We start from the raw sequence: 17,171 nt of genomic DNA, 5'->3' as shown, positions 1-17,171 counted from the left end.
AGTATTGGTGGAGCTGTTTAAGATGGAAAAGTCTAAGCCAGTTAAAGCTGTGAAGAACTGGTGGAGCAAATGAATAACAAGCTGTCAATAGTAAACTGAAACTTAAAGATACATATATATATTAGGTGATGCTTTGACACATTCCCACTCACAGAACTAAACGGTTTGTCCTCCAGTTACTAGCCAGAAGCAACACTAGCATACACTTCTGGTACAAATTTTAAATTGGCTAAATTATACACCAATTCAGGATCCGGGCAAGGATTAATACTTCAAAGATTTCTATTATTCAGTGACTCTTTTAACAAATTTAATTATGGAAGTACTAAATCATATATTTAAGAAACTGTCTTCAGAGGGATTACATGCACACTTACAGCTGACGGTATGTTTAAATGTTTTAGAGAGTGTTCTGAACTGTGGAGATTTCAACTCACAGGAAGTTTGTAAGGGAGTTTTGACTTTCTGAGAATAGGATCAGAATGGACTTTTAATTCTAAGTTTATTATTTTCAAACATTAAGAATAATATTGGACAAAATTTAAGGATTTATATGCTGAAAACTAGACTCCAGCCTTTTCACAGTGAATAGGATATTCAAAAAGGTCTTTCTGGTAAATATTATTCTCTTTTCCACTGTTGCACCATTTCTTGCTAATGTGAGTCTATTTTGTAGGTAACTCTTTTCTTACATCCTATTATCAAATGATTTCATTTTATTCAATGTGACATATGAATTAAGTAACAAGATATAATTTCTGAAAGAATATGAGGAATCATTACATGATATAGCACTTTTCCTCTTGAAGATTTACAGAAGATAAATATATAATCCTCAGTGATTGCTTTTCCTTTTTCAGTTCATTTACTCTCACTTCAATGCCAAAGATCCCACCGGATTCAGAAATTTATATCTGTGTATTGTTTTATAGTTATTTTATTTTTTAAACCTAATCATATTGGTTGTTTTGTTTGTTTGTTTTTGCGGACTAATATTTCCCATGAATATGTATTACATACAAAAACATCTCCAGAAATGTTACAGACTGTGATATTTACAAACTCACAAGTAAAGTAAATCCAAGCTTGTTTTTAGTTTGTTGACCAATTGGTCAGACAGTGAACTGGAAGTTCAGTCCAAGATTAGGTAATGCTTTCTAGGGCACACAGATCTCTGCAGAAACGGTTTAGCTGTTCAATACCATACAATAGCTTGATATTTCAGTGAACAAAGCTGGACAGTGGTTTGATGAGAATTCAAGAAAGATATCCTAAATATGTAAGGCAGATTGATCAGCATACATGCAGAGCAGGCATATATATGATTGCAGTCATTTAAATATCAGTAATATCTTTCTGATATGCTCCATGAATACCATTGCAAGATACACATTTTCCTCTGCTTGTTACTTTCATGTATGCAAATAAATGCATACATTAATCAATAACATTTTTTTTTTTGGAGGTGATAACTCATTCCCAATTTGATGGATGACTGACTAGTTTCAAAAAAAAATGAACAAAAATACTACTTTCTTCATGGAACATACAATTTGAGAATAGGATGACACAGAAGACACACATAGTAAGAAATATAGTGGATTTCACATGGAAACAATAGAGAAATAATGTTTAATATCTACAACATTTCTTCATATATTAGGAAATGGGTATGTCTTGGTTTTATATGTCAGAGTTCATGCAGCATCATATGACTATAAGCTCACCATGATAATTATGTTCCAATCTCAACTTTGTAAGAACATCAGTGATAAATAAATGACAAAATGTATGACAAGATGGCATGTCTTTTGATGAATATCCTCTATATTTAAAATAGCGATACAAGCTGACATATGCCAATGCTGATTCATTTTACCCTACATCATTACTCTGTCAAGATGTAGTACATCAGTCAATGGAAAAAAGATATATAAGACCACTTTACAGGTGATCAGATTGATCTGATTGATTGGCATATACAGACTTGTTGACCAAGTTATGTCTGATGGGTAAGCATTTGTCTGATTGTCAGTTTTACTTTGCAGGAAATCAATGTGATTAAATCACAGGGCTAACTGAATTACAGTGAACATAGTATGCTTTGAGGAAAAGACACAACAACAAAAAAAGTAATGAAAGACAAAATGAAAGTTATTTTTCCCTGTTTGCTAGCAGTTCGGCATATGCAAGGATAGACGGCACACATCCTAAAAGAGTGCTCAAAATAAAAGCAAGTAACATTAGAATTCTTGCTGTGTATCCAGTGAACTACAATAAAAGTTACACAGTCCAACAAATATGATGATTACTGTTTCCTAAATATCATCTTCTTATTTGGGAAATACTACAATAAAGAAGGTTTTTTGCCTGTTATGTTGGGCAGGTAGATGTCAAGGCCCTGGAGTGTGTCCAGAGAATGGCAGCGAAGCTAGCGAGGGGTCTGGAACAGAAGTCTTCTGAGGAGCAGCTGAGTGAACAGAGATTGTTTCATCTGGAAAAGAGGAGGCTCAGGGGAGACATTATCACTCTCTACAACTGCCTGAAAGGAGATTTTGGCAAGGTGGGGGTCAGCCTCTTCTCCTGCATAACTAGTGATAGCAGTAGGGGGAATGCCCTCAAATTGCACCAAGGGAGATTCAGGTTGGGTGTAAGGAAAAATTTATTCTCTGAAAGAGTGGTTAGGCACTTAAACAGGCTGCCCAGGGAGGTGCTTGATTCGCCATACCTGGAGGTGTTCAGTTAATATTTGGACATTTTTCTGAAGGATGTGTTTTACTGGGGAAGTATTGGTCATAGGTGGATGGTTGGACCAGGTGATCTTGGAGCACTTTTCCAGCCTTGGTCGTTCTGTGATTCTATAATTCGATGTACTTTGGAAATGATATAGCTCTGTTTTCTTCCTTTTCTCTCCTTAAAGAATAGATGAATTTTCCCCTTCTGAGTGAAGAAAATTCACTCCTCCCCGTTTGGAGTGGAACTCTACTCTCTATAAGCTGATCTGTGTTAAGTGTTCTGCTCAAGTGTATATCAACATGTAGTTATAGTTTGTCGTTCATAAAGAATATCTCATAAAGAGCCAAACAATGTGAAAGATTCACAGATGTGAGGAACAGCAATAACTCTGAAAAACTATTATTCCTGTCTGATTCTTTTTATGCTTGTTATTAAAACTGAGTGACCATTTTCCTTAAAAGAAAAGCTATGTAACATAAAACACAAGACCTTCTGAGCTATACAACTGAGAATAATTGCATAGATGTAGATAGTCAAGATTTCAAAATATTAGTGAGATGGATTCCTCCACTTCAGAGTACACAACATAAGACACTTTTAAATCATATTAAGATCAGGTTTTGGAAGATAAAGAAATAATTGACTATGAGAGTAACAGGTTAAATGATTGAAATAAGATATTTTGATGAACCTGCAACATCTAGAAATCTTAACCATGTATTTATCTTTCAAAATTAGTCAACTAAATCAATCTATATAGGCTATATTTTATTTTTAATACCTGCAAATATTAAGGACTATTTAAAGACCATTCTACATTCTTCCAAAAAGTCTACAATGCAGATGTGTGGGATAGTTCTATTGAGAGTAGTAAAACCCATAGACAAATTTTCATACATTCAATTTACTCTGTTTCTCATGAGGTAACAAAATGGTTATCCATTTATTTAAGTGTATAATAACAATTTTCACTGTAAGATGTATATCCAAAGAGAAGAGGTATATGCTCATAAAATGTGCTAGGTAGGAACAACCAGATTACTGAAGATTCATGATGAATTACTGGATATGGTATATTAGATATGCGGCTCAGCTTTCCTTACTCAGGCTATATTTGGAATTAAAAAAGAAAATAAAATAAAATTCTTATTCTATTTGGAAGTAATCACAGAAGGAAATCTGGTCCAACATCTTGCTCAAAGCAGTAACACTGTGCAATTATAATCACATTTAGATAACTAATTATAAATTAGAAGTCATTCAATATAATTCCCACACATTTTTCTTGCATTTTGTAGATGAATCCTTTTAAGAATTATCATCATAAATCCTGCATTAAGATATTTATTCTTATACGTAGTTTAATTGAAAAAATATATATATTTAGAGAAATATTGACCCTTGAAAAGGAAAAAACATCACTAAGAGTTGTCAGAGATGGTTACTGCTGTATATTTTCACTCCAAGATTCAAAGTTATGATACTTCAGAAAAAAAATAATAAAAGTAACTATTAATATTTTAGGTATCTGAAGACACTAGAAACTGCGTGGACACTATCTCAATAAATCCATATACCAAACTAAAGTCTCTGAAGTTTTCAATGCTGAACAATACAGCCCATCAAGTAGCTTTCACACACCATAAGCATACAGCTGTTCCATGGACATGCTCTGAGTCAAAAGGTCCCACGTACTAGTCAGAGGGTTAATGAGCTCTGCGCCAGTTATCCTCACCAGAAGCCAGTAAATCTCTGTCATCATGGTAACTTGTGAATGAGAAGATAAAATAAGCCTTGGGAAGTGTATTATCACCCTCTTGCCTCCTAAAAAAACTCAGAAATGTTTTTTGCTTCCATAATGAGAAATCAAAGTGTTAAAAGAGATCTTATCATAAGATTGTCCATAGCTTCTGCCACAATACTAAAATATTTGTCAAAAAGATAAATGCTTTGTGCAAAAGCAATTATCAAGTCCTTGATTTTTACTGAAGTCATTTTAATCTGTGATAGACTTGAATCAAAGGAAGAGAATGCGACCCAGGCTTATCTGATTAGGAAGAAAAGCATAAGTAAGTCATAAGAAAGGAAATTGTTTTTCCTTGGTTTCCAGGATTGATCACTGTCAGTTTCGCTTTAGTTCTATGTTTGCATGTTAATCAAAGCCATCTCCTCTGCTAGCTCTCTATGGAAAGACTTTCACTCCAACAGATGGATGAAATCAGTAGAAAATAGTGATTGCTCCTGGCTTACAGAAGCAGATTTAATTCTAACAAGGATAAGCTGGTACTAAGAGCAAAGTAATTGCTATTACTGACCATTTTATTTATAAGAAACACCATTATTATGGTTTTTTTTAAATGATTATTTATTAAATGTATTGTTGATTAACGGATGTGTATCTTACTGCAACGTACAGGACAAAACACTCATTAAAATCAGCTGTTAAATGCTTCTTTATAACAATATGAACAACAGAGAAAATCAGTCATCAAATTAAACTTTATCTTGATTTTATTTTCATTTGTTATTTTGAGTACCTTACTCAAAAAAATACCTTTTATTTTCTGTCATATGTAAATGGACAACTGTCACTGACTTTAAACACAGGCTGTGTTATTGCTTAGGTTAGCTACTGACTTCATTTTGAAGTGTAGATTTCAGCTCTCCCATTATTTCAACTGTCTAGTTGGTTTCCTAGCCGAAGCTCTTTCCCAGTTTAGAATCTCTTCCAAGTTCACTGAAGTTTCTGGAATCTCTATTTATTCCACTGGACAGGGAATCAAAAATACTGTAATTCATTATTTTACTGTTTGGATTTTTTGAATTCTTGGGTCAACATTCACTTCTCAGTAGCGATGTACAAGCCACTTATGCAGCGAAGACAACACGTATCGAAGAGAGCATGAATACTCTGTAAAGAAACTCTCATTAAGCTTTGACATAAAATTAGGTAGGAGGTATCACCTTATTTTCAGACTTTAGACTCAAATGCCACTTCAAGTAGTCAAGCACAAAATTTCATCTTTCAAAATCTATTTTCTTGAGAAAAATACATTCTAGGTATCTGATTTTTCCCATGCAAATTGCATGGAAACACATCTATTGCACATTCAAACACATCTATTTCTGGAACTTCTTAGAAGTAGATGAGTATGAAATTTGTTCATATCTAGGATCTTAGATGATTCAAAAACTGAAGACCGCTTCAGCAAAAGACATGCTTAGGAAGGATTTTAGAAGTCATACTTTACCAACTCAGGACACTATTATGAGGAGTGTAGTAAAGGTCTTCATACACTTAGCTACAAAGTTTTGTGAAATTGAAAGGATCTTTCAAGTTATTTAAAATTACATGAATCAGACCAGACCTTTGAAGTAGGAGAATCAATAATAGGCGTCAGGCCTGCCCACGAAAAATGTCTGTGAAGGTTCTTCTTCATTTGGAAGCCTCTCCACTGCTTCAGATTGGAAGGAGGCACAATTTCAGTTCCATACACTAAGGAATCATTCAAGTCATGCTTCAAATTGAGGGGGATGTGCTGAAACGCATAAAATCTAGTTAACCTAATTCTTTTCTCCTGTGACAATCTTAATGATAAGGGAGCTTATAAACAGAAAGGAGAGTGCCTTTTTACACAATCCGATAATAAAGGGACAAGTGAGAGTGGCTGTGAACGAAAAGAGAAGAGATTTAGATAACACATTAGGAGCAGATTATTTTACTTGGACGATGGAGAAGCACTGGAGCAGATTACCAAAAGAAGTTTTGGATAGCCTATCTCTGGAAGCATTCAAGGCCAGTTTGGATGGGGCCCTTGGCAATCTAAGATAGTGGGTGGCAACCCTATCTATGGCACTGGGGTGGAAGTAGACTAACTTTAAAGTCCCTTCCAACCCCAGACCTTATATGTATGATTCTATGAATATTCCTCTGTACACAGATGAAAACACTCATACATTAGAAATTAAATTCTTAAACCACTCACATTTTGACTTTATACATTCTACCCATTAGAATCTAATCATCTGAATCTGTCCTGAAGAATGGTTGCTAGGAAACAGAAGTAGACTTGAACTTACAGAATAACAGAATTAAAAACTGTTGGGACTGGAAGGGACCTCTGGGTCCATATGGTACACCACCTCTGCTCAAGCATTGACACCCAGAGCAGGTTGCCCACGACCATGACCATATGGTTTTTGAAGATCTGCAAGGAGAGAAACGTGTGTCAGTGCTTAGCAACCCACACAGTAAAGTGCTTCCTGATGTTTTGATGGAATCTCCTGTGTTCCAGTTTGTTCCCATTGCTTCCTGTCTTCATGCTAGGCACCACAGAAAAGAGTTTGTCTTCTTCTCCTTTGCATCTCCTTTCAGATATTTATTGTCATTGATGAGAGCTCTCTTACCTGTTCTGCATGGAGAAGAGAAAGTCTCAGCTCTCAGCTTTTCCTCATGGCAAAAGTACTCCAGACCCTTCAACATCTTGGCTGTCCTCTGCTAGATTCTCTCTGCTATGACTGAGTCTGTTTTGTGATGGTGGGATATAACTGTACAAAGTACTCCAGGCGCAGCTTTACTAATGCTGAGTAGAGCGGAATGATAACTTCTTAGGAGATCTACATCAGTAAATTAGTGTTAGTTTCTTTCAGTAGAGTCCATAGGGAGATTGAACAGTCCCTTTCTTCCTCATTCCTCATTGGGCCTCCTTGTGTATGTAGAAGTTGGACTCCATGATTCTTGTGAGTCCCTTCTAACTGATTCTATGGATAACAGGATAAATTATTAAAAGAACAAATAAATGAAAATAAACATATCTTAGATAGAAAAGAGAGTATAGGCATTATCTGTGAGCTATTCCTTATCACTGTCATTTTTGTTGTCAGTCTCTCCTTTGCCCTCTGTTTTAATTCAAGTTATTATAAAAAAAAAATCATAAGAAAGAAGAGCAGAGCTTTAACTAAAATGGTCTGTTTTGTTTGTTTCTTTTAAATAATCTCTGTAAATTGCTCTTTTTTTCTTACTTACTGATTCCATTTCTCATTACTATATCTATCATAATTACCAGAATGCAAAATTCAGAATTAATGTAGATTATATCACACGTCTTACATTTACATGAAACATTTTCTTCAAACTTTCATAGATGTCTGTGATATTTATTTTCTTAATTCAACAAATCTATATTGAGAAAGAACAAAAAATACTGAGTGATAAATAACATTTTCAGGGTAATATATTGACTTATCAAACTATTTTGTAGCTGAACTATTTAAATGGCTTTATGAACACATGGGGCTAACTAGTCTTTAGAAATATCATTAGAAAAAGAATAAATATTAGAATTTAATTGAATTTGTACATTGAAATACATTTTGAATTCCCCATTGAATTTTTTTATCCATGTAATTGCTAGCTTTTCTTTCTTGCATTAATAATGAGCTGGTTTCCCAGGGGTTTATCCAAAGATGGGAATAACCTCTGATTTATGTATTGGAAATGGGTCAACACTTCCCCCTAATACACTGTCTGTATACTTCAAGTGGACTGTACATTCTTGTACCTAAAATAGAAAGCAGTATCTTCTAGCATTTCTAATGGAAATGTGGCAGGAATTTCTCATTAATTCCTGGTAGTGAAAGAGAAATTTGTTTTCTGTATGAATTTGTGAATGGGTGTATTTATTATTTACCACTACTATTTACCACTACTTTCTCTCCTCTTCTTGTATAACCAAGCTAGACCTTACAATAGGAACGGAAATGTGCTTAAATGTCTCAGAAAGTCTAGGACCACAATATCATCATCTGTCTAAACAGCAGAGAACTTTTAGTAGATTCTGATGGGTGTTGAAACTACCCATCCAAATGTTGACAGCTGATTTAAAATATTTCATGACCAAAAGATAAACATTCCAAGAGCAAAAGATAATATTTCACAGTAAGATTTTATCCAAAGCTTGTACAAATGTATTGGGATTTTTGCACTGAATCAAGAGATTTTGGATAAGAGCACAATAACTCAATTCAAGAAGTCCAAGAAGCCCATCTCTAGCAAAAACATATGCATATATATGCTTAAATTGAAGTCATACCTCAGCCTTTTCCTAAAATTTCTGAATCTGAATCTAAAAAGTCTAACAATATTTCTGCCGTACATTTATCACTATGTGGGAAAAACTCATAAGAATTGAAGACTGATTAAGAGTAATTATACATGAGAACAGATAAGTAAAACTTCTGTAAAATATGGAGGTGAGTATTATGTCTTTGGTCACAGGCTAGGGAAGTTGACATAAGCCTTTTTACTAACTTCACCTGGCATTGGAAAACCAATGTGTTAACTACACCTTCATGTAATATAAAGGAAAAGCCAACCAAATAGCTTCTTAGACATTCATTCAGACTGATCTAGCCATTTACAGTGTACTTAGAATAGCAGTCTCCTTTTCTATTTAGTGTTTTTTAAACACACTGTCATACTATTGATTGTTTAGAATACTCCTTTACAAGAATTACCTTTAGATTTTGTTTCCTTCTTCTTGCCTTTTAAAGTCTGATATTCTCAAGTGGATAATAAGACAGACATGTACACAGTGCATTTTCAAGTATTTTGCAATTACTGAATTGATTTTTGTAAAGAGCTGGTTATAGAACAGCTCTGCACCATAAAATATTTACTAGACTGTATGGCAAAAGAAGGCAATGTCAGTGCCTTCTAATGGGATACAAACACTACAGAACAATAGCAGATAAAAAAGTTGGAAAATTAGCTTACCCTTTCCAGTGACCACTGACAGCTCAAGAGGAGTACAATATCTGTCCAGAGATATGTTACAGCCTCAGCTGCTAACTGCTAAATGAGGCTGAAGAGGAGTGAACACAGACTCCACTCCTTCTGGTCACTTGGGTGCATTGCTTGCACCTGAGCTCCCTGGGTTAGCCTCACCTTTTTAACTGGTGCTCAATCATTGGTTCAGACTGTGACCTGGCAATTCCTCTACACAGAGAATGGTCTTTAGTTTACTTTTATACATTCTAAGAGACTTGCCAGCAGTAATTTCTATCTCATGAAGGAATCATCTTGACCCTAATGTCTATATATTTTGTAGTTGTAAATATGTGCTGTTGAGTAGGATTTAGAACAGGTTTAATCTGCTTTGATTTTGGAGATTTGCAAAATCTAGATGTCTTGCATTTCTCATTTTTAGAGTCTTTCAGAAGGCCATGTAGTCTCCCTGTTTAAGAGAACACAGCCCAGAACTCATTCAAGCTATCTTTTCGTTAAGTAGCTTTACTCGATGACAAGGGTCAAGAAGAAATGTGGATATCTTTTCTTAATGCTACTCTTAGTTCAGCTTTTAAACATCTCTTTCTGAACTTTGCTGCACATTGAATTTTAATGTCTGACAAGGGTGGCCATAAAGAAATATAGGAAGCAAACCAAGATAATATGTATGTTGTGTCAAATAGCTGATGTGTGCCAATTATTACTTACATCTATTTATTTTTAATTATTTATTTTTAAAATGAGGTCTGCTTGGGGAATAGAGGCTGAATTCTTAACACTGCAAGTTCTCAAATTATTTGGAATGACAATTTTAAACAATTATTTTGTGGGACTCCTTTAAGTACTGATATTAATGATCTATCTTGGAGAATTCAAACAGAGTAAACATATCCACTTGGGTACATATTCAAACACAGATTATACTGTAGGAAGCTAGTAGTTTCTTATGGCCTATTTTTCTGCTATAGCTTAGGATATTTATTTTCTGAGGGCTGTATATAAAGTGACAGAGACAAAATCATATAATTCTACTTTTTGGTAGTCTAGACACCTGTTAATTCTTTATTAACTACATATAACTTCCTGCAAAGTCTGTTAAAGTCTGTGAAATTATAGCAAGATCCTGCTCATGCTAGTCATAGCATTGATGAGCTGGAACTGGACTTGATATGCAGTACCACTAGTGGTACAGAATAAATTCATGCCAGTTCCAGAGCTGTCACATAAAAACAGTGCTCCTTCTTTCCTGAACAAATGCAAAGCATACATTAAGATCAACTATTTTTCAATAAACAGTTCTCACAAGACTTACAGAAATAGTGTGTGATTAAAAACATTAGCAGTTCCACACAAGTATTTATGTGAAGAAACTAAGCAAGAAAAGTTAATTCTAAGAAAGCACTAGAAATGCCTTACAAGGGATAGTGAGAAAGCATCATATGACACACCTTTGGAAATGTAAGAAGAAAAAATAATTGAAGAAAAATCTCACAATATTTGTCTGTTTAACCTGCATATATTGAGGCAGAGAGGAACCTCAACAAAAAGGTCGATTAATGAGAATATAGCAACAAACAGGTGCATGATTTGCGTTCTGCTGCCTCTCATGCACCACATGTTCAGCTCCGACGCATGTGTACCAGCTATTTACTCACACTGAACCAGATTACTCCACTGCTTTTTTTCAGGAAAGTAATTTGTTAAACTCAATTACTGTAGTCAGCCACTAGATAGTTTAAACTACATATAATCTGTCCCTTATGCAAAGTTCTCACTTCATTTGTCTCTTTGATTGTTTCAGATGCTGCTTTGTCTAAGCTGAGATAACATAAAAGGCACCAGACAACATTCATCAAATTTCACAATTTCTAGGTCTGATGATGTGCAAATTGGACTCTGACTTTGACACAAGAAAGGTGATCTTGGGGTTAAGAATCTGTTCTGTCACTTGGGAGACATATATTCATTTATTTGACGTAATAACAGCTGCTGGTATAGTTGCCATTTGTGATTCTCCAAATTATCTGTATCTATAACATCACTTCAATTGTTTTAGCTGGAAAATTGTGGTGAAAAGAATGAGTCCCAAACACAAGTTTAAACAGAAAGTCTCATTGCATAGCTAAACAGCTTGCAGAAAATCAAATTTTAATATAGATGAGTAGACATTATAATGAATAAAGGTATAAAGCCACTAAGAAAAGGAGGAATTCAATGAATTCCTATGAATTCTACGAATTTATTGATCTAAGTAAGGTAAGTAGTTTTAAACAGGAAGTTTCCTTAAAAAGAAAATTGTTGTTGATGTTGGTCCATATATCTTTCAGAAAATGTAGTACGCAGTATTAAGTGGTACTTACTGTCAGAACAGAATTGGATTCCTTTGCAAAACCTGTTCCTTTAGACAAATTACTTTTTGTTATTATTTCAATAATTCAGCTCTGTAATGCATTACTTTTCTTCTTACATGGGAGAACGGAAACAGAGTCTTGTACTCAATTCATCAGCAGAAATGCCAGAATTGTTATACTCGATAGGTTTTCTTCTCTGTGGAGTAATTAATTGGCCTAAATCCAAAGGGAAAGAACTATTATAAACTACAAAGTATTTGTTGTTATGGGATGAATTTTTCATGCCCTTGGATCACTGACTGTGATGAATCAAGTGGCACAGTACAAGAGATCAGCCAAGAGCATATGCCAGCAAAACTGAGAAACATATCAGACAGAGTGATGGTAATGGCAGAAGATATGTCTGCTCCAAGGAGCACTGACTCATCCTTCACCAAACTCTTTGAATATGATGATACTATTTTGATACTGGTGGTTTAACTCATTTGAATGAAACTGAGAATATCAAGAATTCTCTGTGTGAATATAAGCAAAGCAAAGATCTGCATCTTGTAACCTGCCTTCAACTTTACGTGCATCTTGTTAGCAATGTGCACTCTACATTTCTGGAAAACTTAGCTATTGTGTGACTAAAAATATTTATTCCAAAGCTACATTCTATGATGATTTTTCTCCTTTATGAGATCCTTAAAGAAATTTTCAATATCATACATTACATTAAGAAGTCTGCAAAAATTTAAGGTACTTACTGCAGACCAAATTAACATTTTCTATATGCACACACCATTTTGGCATGTGGAGAAGATAAGCTGTAAGACAAGCTTTTTCAGTTGGAAAAGGTGGTTGCAAGAGGACAGCAATTGCTTACTATTTTCTTCATTGCAAAGAGAAAATGTTGTAAGTCTAACTTACTTAAAACTGAAACTTAACTGGACTATGAAAGGATGCTTCACCTCTTGATCATATTGAAGGTTACTGTACGGGACAGCATCCACACTGGTTCAAGGAACTCTAAAGCTAAATTCATCAGTCTGCAAGAGCTAAAAGAAACAAGCTTTTTAGACTGGGGATGGACGATGTCTCAGCCACCCAGTCAGTTAAGGACTGAGAAAGATACACATAACACTAATGAAGAGCCTATACATTTTCAACATAAAGGAGATTGTTAGGTATTTGAGTATGTGACGTATAGTTAAAGTATCATAGAATCATAGAATCATAGAATGGCCTGGGTTGAAAAGGACCTCAAAGATCATCAAGTCTCAACCCCCCTGCTGAGTGCAGGGTCGCCAACCACTAGACCAGGCTGCCCAGAGCCACGTCCAGTCTGGCCTTGAACGCCTCCAGGGACGGGGTGTCCACAACCTCCCTGGGCAACCTGTTCCAGTGCGTCACCACCCTAGTACTTTGAAATGAAACTGCTATATTTTTCAACGGGAACATGTAACATTCATTTAGGTCCATAATCATCCTCCCAGTGATAACACACTCTCAAAAAGATGAACGAAATTCTGTGTAACTTTGCCACTTCTTCATCCTTTTAGACAGGAAGCTGAAATATTACCTCTTTTATTGACAGTGAAATTACAGGCGGTTTTAAAAGAAGAAAAATATCTTCTCAACAAATTTAAATGGAGCATTCATATATATCTTACATAAAAAGACCAAACGTTGATAAATTCTGCAATAATAGGAACTGACGATGAAAACTATAACATATTATGTTTGAGAACTGTCCATATGAATTACAGCCTGCTCGACCAATATTTAAATTTTGGTTACTCCCATATGTTCTTTGATAACTAACAATACAATGTAGCCTAGCTCTGTGGGCTTCCATAAGGTATTGGAAGGCAATCATTATCTCTAGGATTGCTCACCTTTTCCTGTCAACTACAAAAACAGCCTACATTCCTGGACTCAAGTAGCATTTTTAGAAGCTGAAATTAGGCAAGATAAATCTTCACACTGGCATCTACATTTCTCCTTACAGAATTTCCTGGATTCTTATTTCTGGAAAATGTCAGAGCTGCCAAAACCTTGAACACCTAATTAGGTTAAGTTTACCAAGGTTTAAAATGAACTGGTTGTCTTTCAGTGTTTCAATTTGGGAGGATTTTTCAGCGAATGGGAAGAATCAGGTTTTTCCCGAAAAATGGCCAAGGAAAAGCTAGCTGCGCTTCCTCATCTGCTCAATAATTCAGCATTTGTAGCATGTAGATATGTGCTGTTCCTCTTCTGTTTGAGGAGATATATACTTTCTTCACTGTTCACTTAGTTTACTAAAATATATTATGGACAATTATTCCTTGAATTATGCCTAGTTGTGATATTGTTGCAGAACTTACCTTCCTTTTTATCACATTTATTTTTTTTTCTTATCGAGATGACGTGGATGCTGAAGAAATTGCTGGATAAATTTCAAATAACTTTGCAGCACGTGATGACCCCTTGTGGCTTAGGTATCCAGGAAAATGTGTCATCAAATAACTTTAAAAGAGTATTTTGCTTTTGAAGGTCAAAAATACTAAGGAGATAGCTGTTTTAATTTTAGGGATGGGACACCAAAGATGAAAGATGGATTGACTTCTTCACAGACATATAAGAAAGAATAAGCAGTCTCATTCCTGATTCTCATTTCCCTCCTTCAGTATACCACAAAACATACTGCAAAATAAGAAAATCAGATAAAAGGGCTGTGACTCTGTTTTCCAATGCAAGTATTTACCAGTACAATCAGTGCCATCGTGGTCACATGTTCCAGTGTCAGGAGATTAGGAAGTTCTCACTAGAAAGGCCTTTAAATATATATACATTTATTCATGTAATATTTTTGCAATATCTTTCTGATTTCCACCAATTACCATGAGAATAATAACACTGCTACACATCACACACATTGACTTTTAAATTTTAAGTTAGAAGGAAAAGATGAGATCATACACATAATTAATCATACAGATGTTTAACTTTAAAAATTGAAAATTAAAATACAACCTCAGATTTATGTTTGTCTTAGGACCATTAGTTTGCCCAAACATTTGGTGTCCTTTCAATGACCAAAATCTAACAAATATATACATAGTTTAAAATTATTAAAAAAAAAAAAAGGAAAAAAAGAAGAAATGATATATCTGCAGGAGAACAAGAGAAATACACAGTCTCAATCTGCAGTCTTAAGCACTAGCTTCATCTGTCTTTAATATCTGACACTTCAGTCAGTTTTTCTCACTGTGTTCTTCGATGTTGACTCCTGAGATTAGTAATAGTGTTCAGTTCTTGGAAGTCACTATACAGAATTGTCCATTCAGTACCCCACAACAGCTCCAAAGATTTGCCAAAAATCCTCTCAAGGTGTGGATTCGACCAAGCTTTGGAAATACCACCAAGCCAACCATGTTTCTAAGAAAAGTGAGGAAAATAAAAAACAATGGCTAGTTTTCAATGGCCAAATTAAAAACAAGAAGAAAAGAGAAGGGAAATAACAATGGCACTCACTGTCTCTGTGGTCTCCAGTAGCAAACCAACAAAACAGTAGAACATCACAGCACCTGCGTGTGAAAGCATGATGCCACAGACACAAACTACAAAGAACAATTAAATCTCCTTTCATTCCTTTTAGACTACAGATTGACGCACTGGGTCTAGCTGAGATTATTTTCCTCCTACACAGCCCTATGATGCTGTGTTTTGGATCTGAGACTAAAACAGTGTTGATAACACACCAATGTTTTGGCAGTTGCTGAAAATTGCTTGCACCATGTCAACTGCACCATGCCAATGTCAACAGGACGAGGGGGAATGGCTTCAAGTTGCGCCAGGGGAGATTTAGGCTGGATGTTAGGAAATACTGCTTTTCTGAAAGAGTGGTCCCTGGAGATGTTCAAGAAACGTTTAGATATAGCGTTGGGAGACATGGTTTAGTGGGGTTGTTGGTGGTAGGTGGATGGTTGGACTAGGTGATCTTGTAGGTCTTTTCCAACCTAGCTAATTCTATGATTCTATGATTCTAATTCTTCTTTTGTCCACTCTACCAACACCGCAACAAGTAGTCTAGAAACTGGGAAATAATACAGCTGAGACAGTTGTTCAGAGGATTACTTCATATCTCATGATGCTGTGCTCAGAAATAATTTCTCAAGGAAAGGAAGAAGAAGCAGGGATATACACATGGTGTTTGTCTTCCCAAGTAACTGCTACGTACCACTGAGGCCTTGCTTTCCAAGAAGTAGCTAAACAAAAGCCTGTTGATGGGAAATAGAGTGCAAATGAATTCTTTGTCTTTGCTAGCATACAGCTTTTGCTATCAGCTATTGAACTGATGCTATCTCAATCCACAAGTCCTTCCACCTTTCATTTTCTCCCTAACCTATGAGAGAGGAGTGTGAGCAGCTGAGTGGTTGTCGGTTAGAGTCAATACACCATGACTGTTTACCTAGAGATTTATGTTTTAAACTTTAGGAAAAAAAAAGTGTAAGCCAGGGATATGTACCTTCCATAATGTATTAAACTACAAATATGTTTGAGTTTCTTTTTCCTTCAAAATGTTTCAAATCATGTTACAAATTCCACTGGAGACAAGGCTATTTCACAGTTCTACAACCCTTGGAAAATCATTCATAGAATCATAGAATTAGCGAGGTTGGAAAAGACCTACAAGATCATCCAGTCCAACCATCCACCTACCACCAATAACCCCACTAAATCATGTCGCTCAACGCTATATGTTTCTTGAACACCTCCAGGGACGGTGACTCCACCACCTCCCTGGGCAGCCTATTCCAGCGCCTAACCACTCTTTCAGAAAATTAGTATTTCCTAATGTCCAGCCTAAATCTCCCCTGGCACAACTTGAGGCCATTCCCCCTCATCCTGTCACTAGTTATAAGAGAGAAGGGGCCAACCCCCAGCTCACTACAACCTCCCTTCAGGTAGTTACAGAGAGCAATGAAGTCTCCCCTGAGCCTCCTCTTCTCCAGACTGAGCAGTCTCAAAATATTTGAGTAACTCTTATGCCTTCCCCTGCTCTGCCCCATTCCATTTAACTATGTATTGTTTTAACTCTTTTAAGACAAATGTTGGAGTAGGTAGTTTAAGAAAAAGGGTTCAGGGTAGCCTATGGTCGTTTAAAAGAAACAGCTGGGAGCAAATGTGGAGTTGTTTCTTTAGCTGAAAGTGATTTTTCCTAGTTTCCCTCCCCTGTGCAACTATTCTTATGTGAATGGCTTCATCATTAAGATGCATTCATTTATATAGAAGTCTCAGTACATGAAAAAAAGAGCTACACTCTTTCTGCT

At 35.6% G+C, this 17,171-nt stretch overlaps 1 protein-coding gene and 1 long non-coding RNA gene across 2 annotated transcripts in view; both read right to left on the bottom strand.

Moving 5' to 3' along the window:
* Positions 1–17,171, bottom strand: part of RIT2 (Ras like without CAAX 2) — a 179,562-nt gene that overhangs the window by 148,147 nt on the left and 14,244 nt on the right. The window lies entirely within an intron of this gene.
* LOC110390016 lies at positions 6,652–9,651 on the bottom strand. The gene is made up of 3 exons (XR_002433495.1): positions 9,512–9,651; positions 7,144–7,497; positions 6,652–6,944 (listed from the first exon to the last, which is right to left on the bottom strand). It is a non-coding gene; the product is annotated as an uncharacterized LOC110390016 (long non-coding RNA).

This window comes from Numida meleagris, chromosome Z (genome assembly GCF_002078875.1).
Source record: "Numida meleagris isolate 19003 breed g44 Domestic line chromosome Z, NumMel1.0, whole genome shotgun sequence".
NCBI classification, from domain to species: domain Eukaryota; kingdom Metazoa; phylum Chordata; class Aves; order Galliformes; family Numididae; genus Numida; species Numida meleagris.
This window is presented reverse-complemented; position numbering and strand designations above follow the sequence as displayed.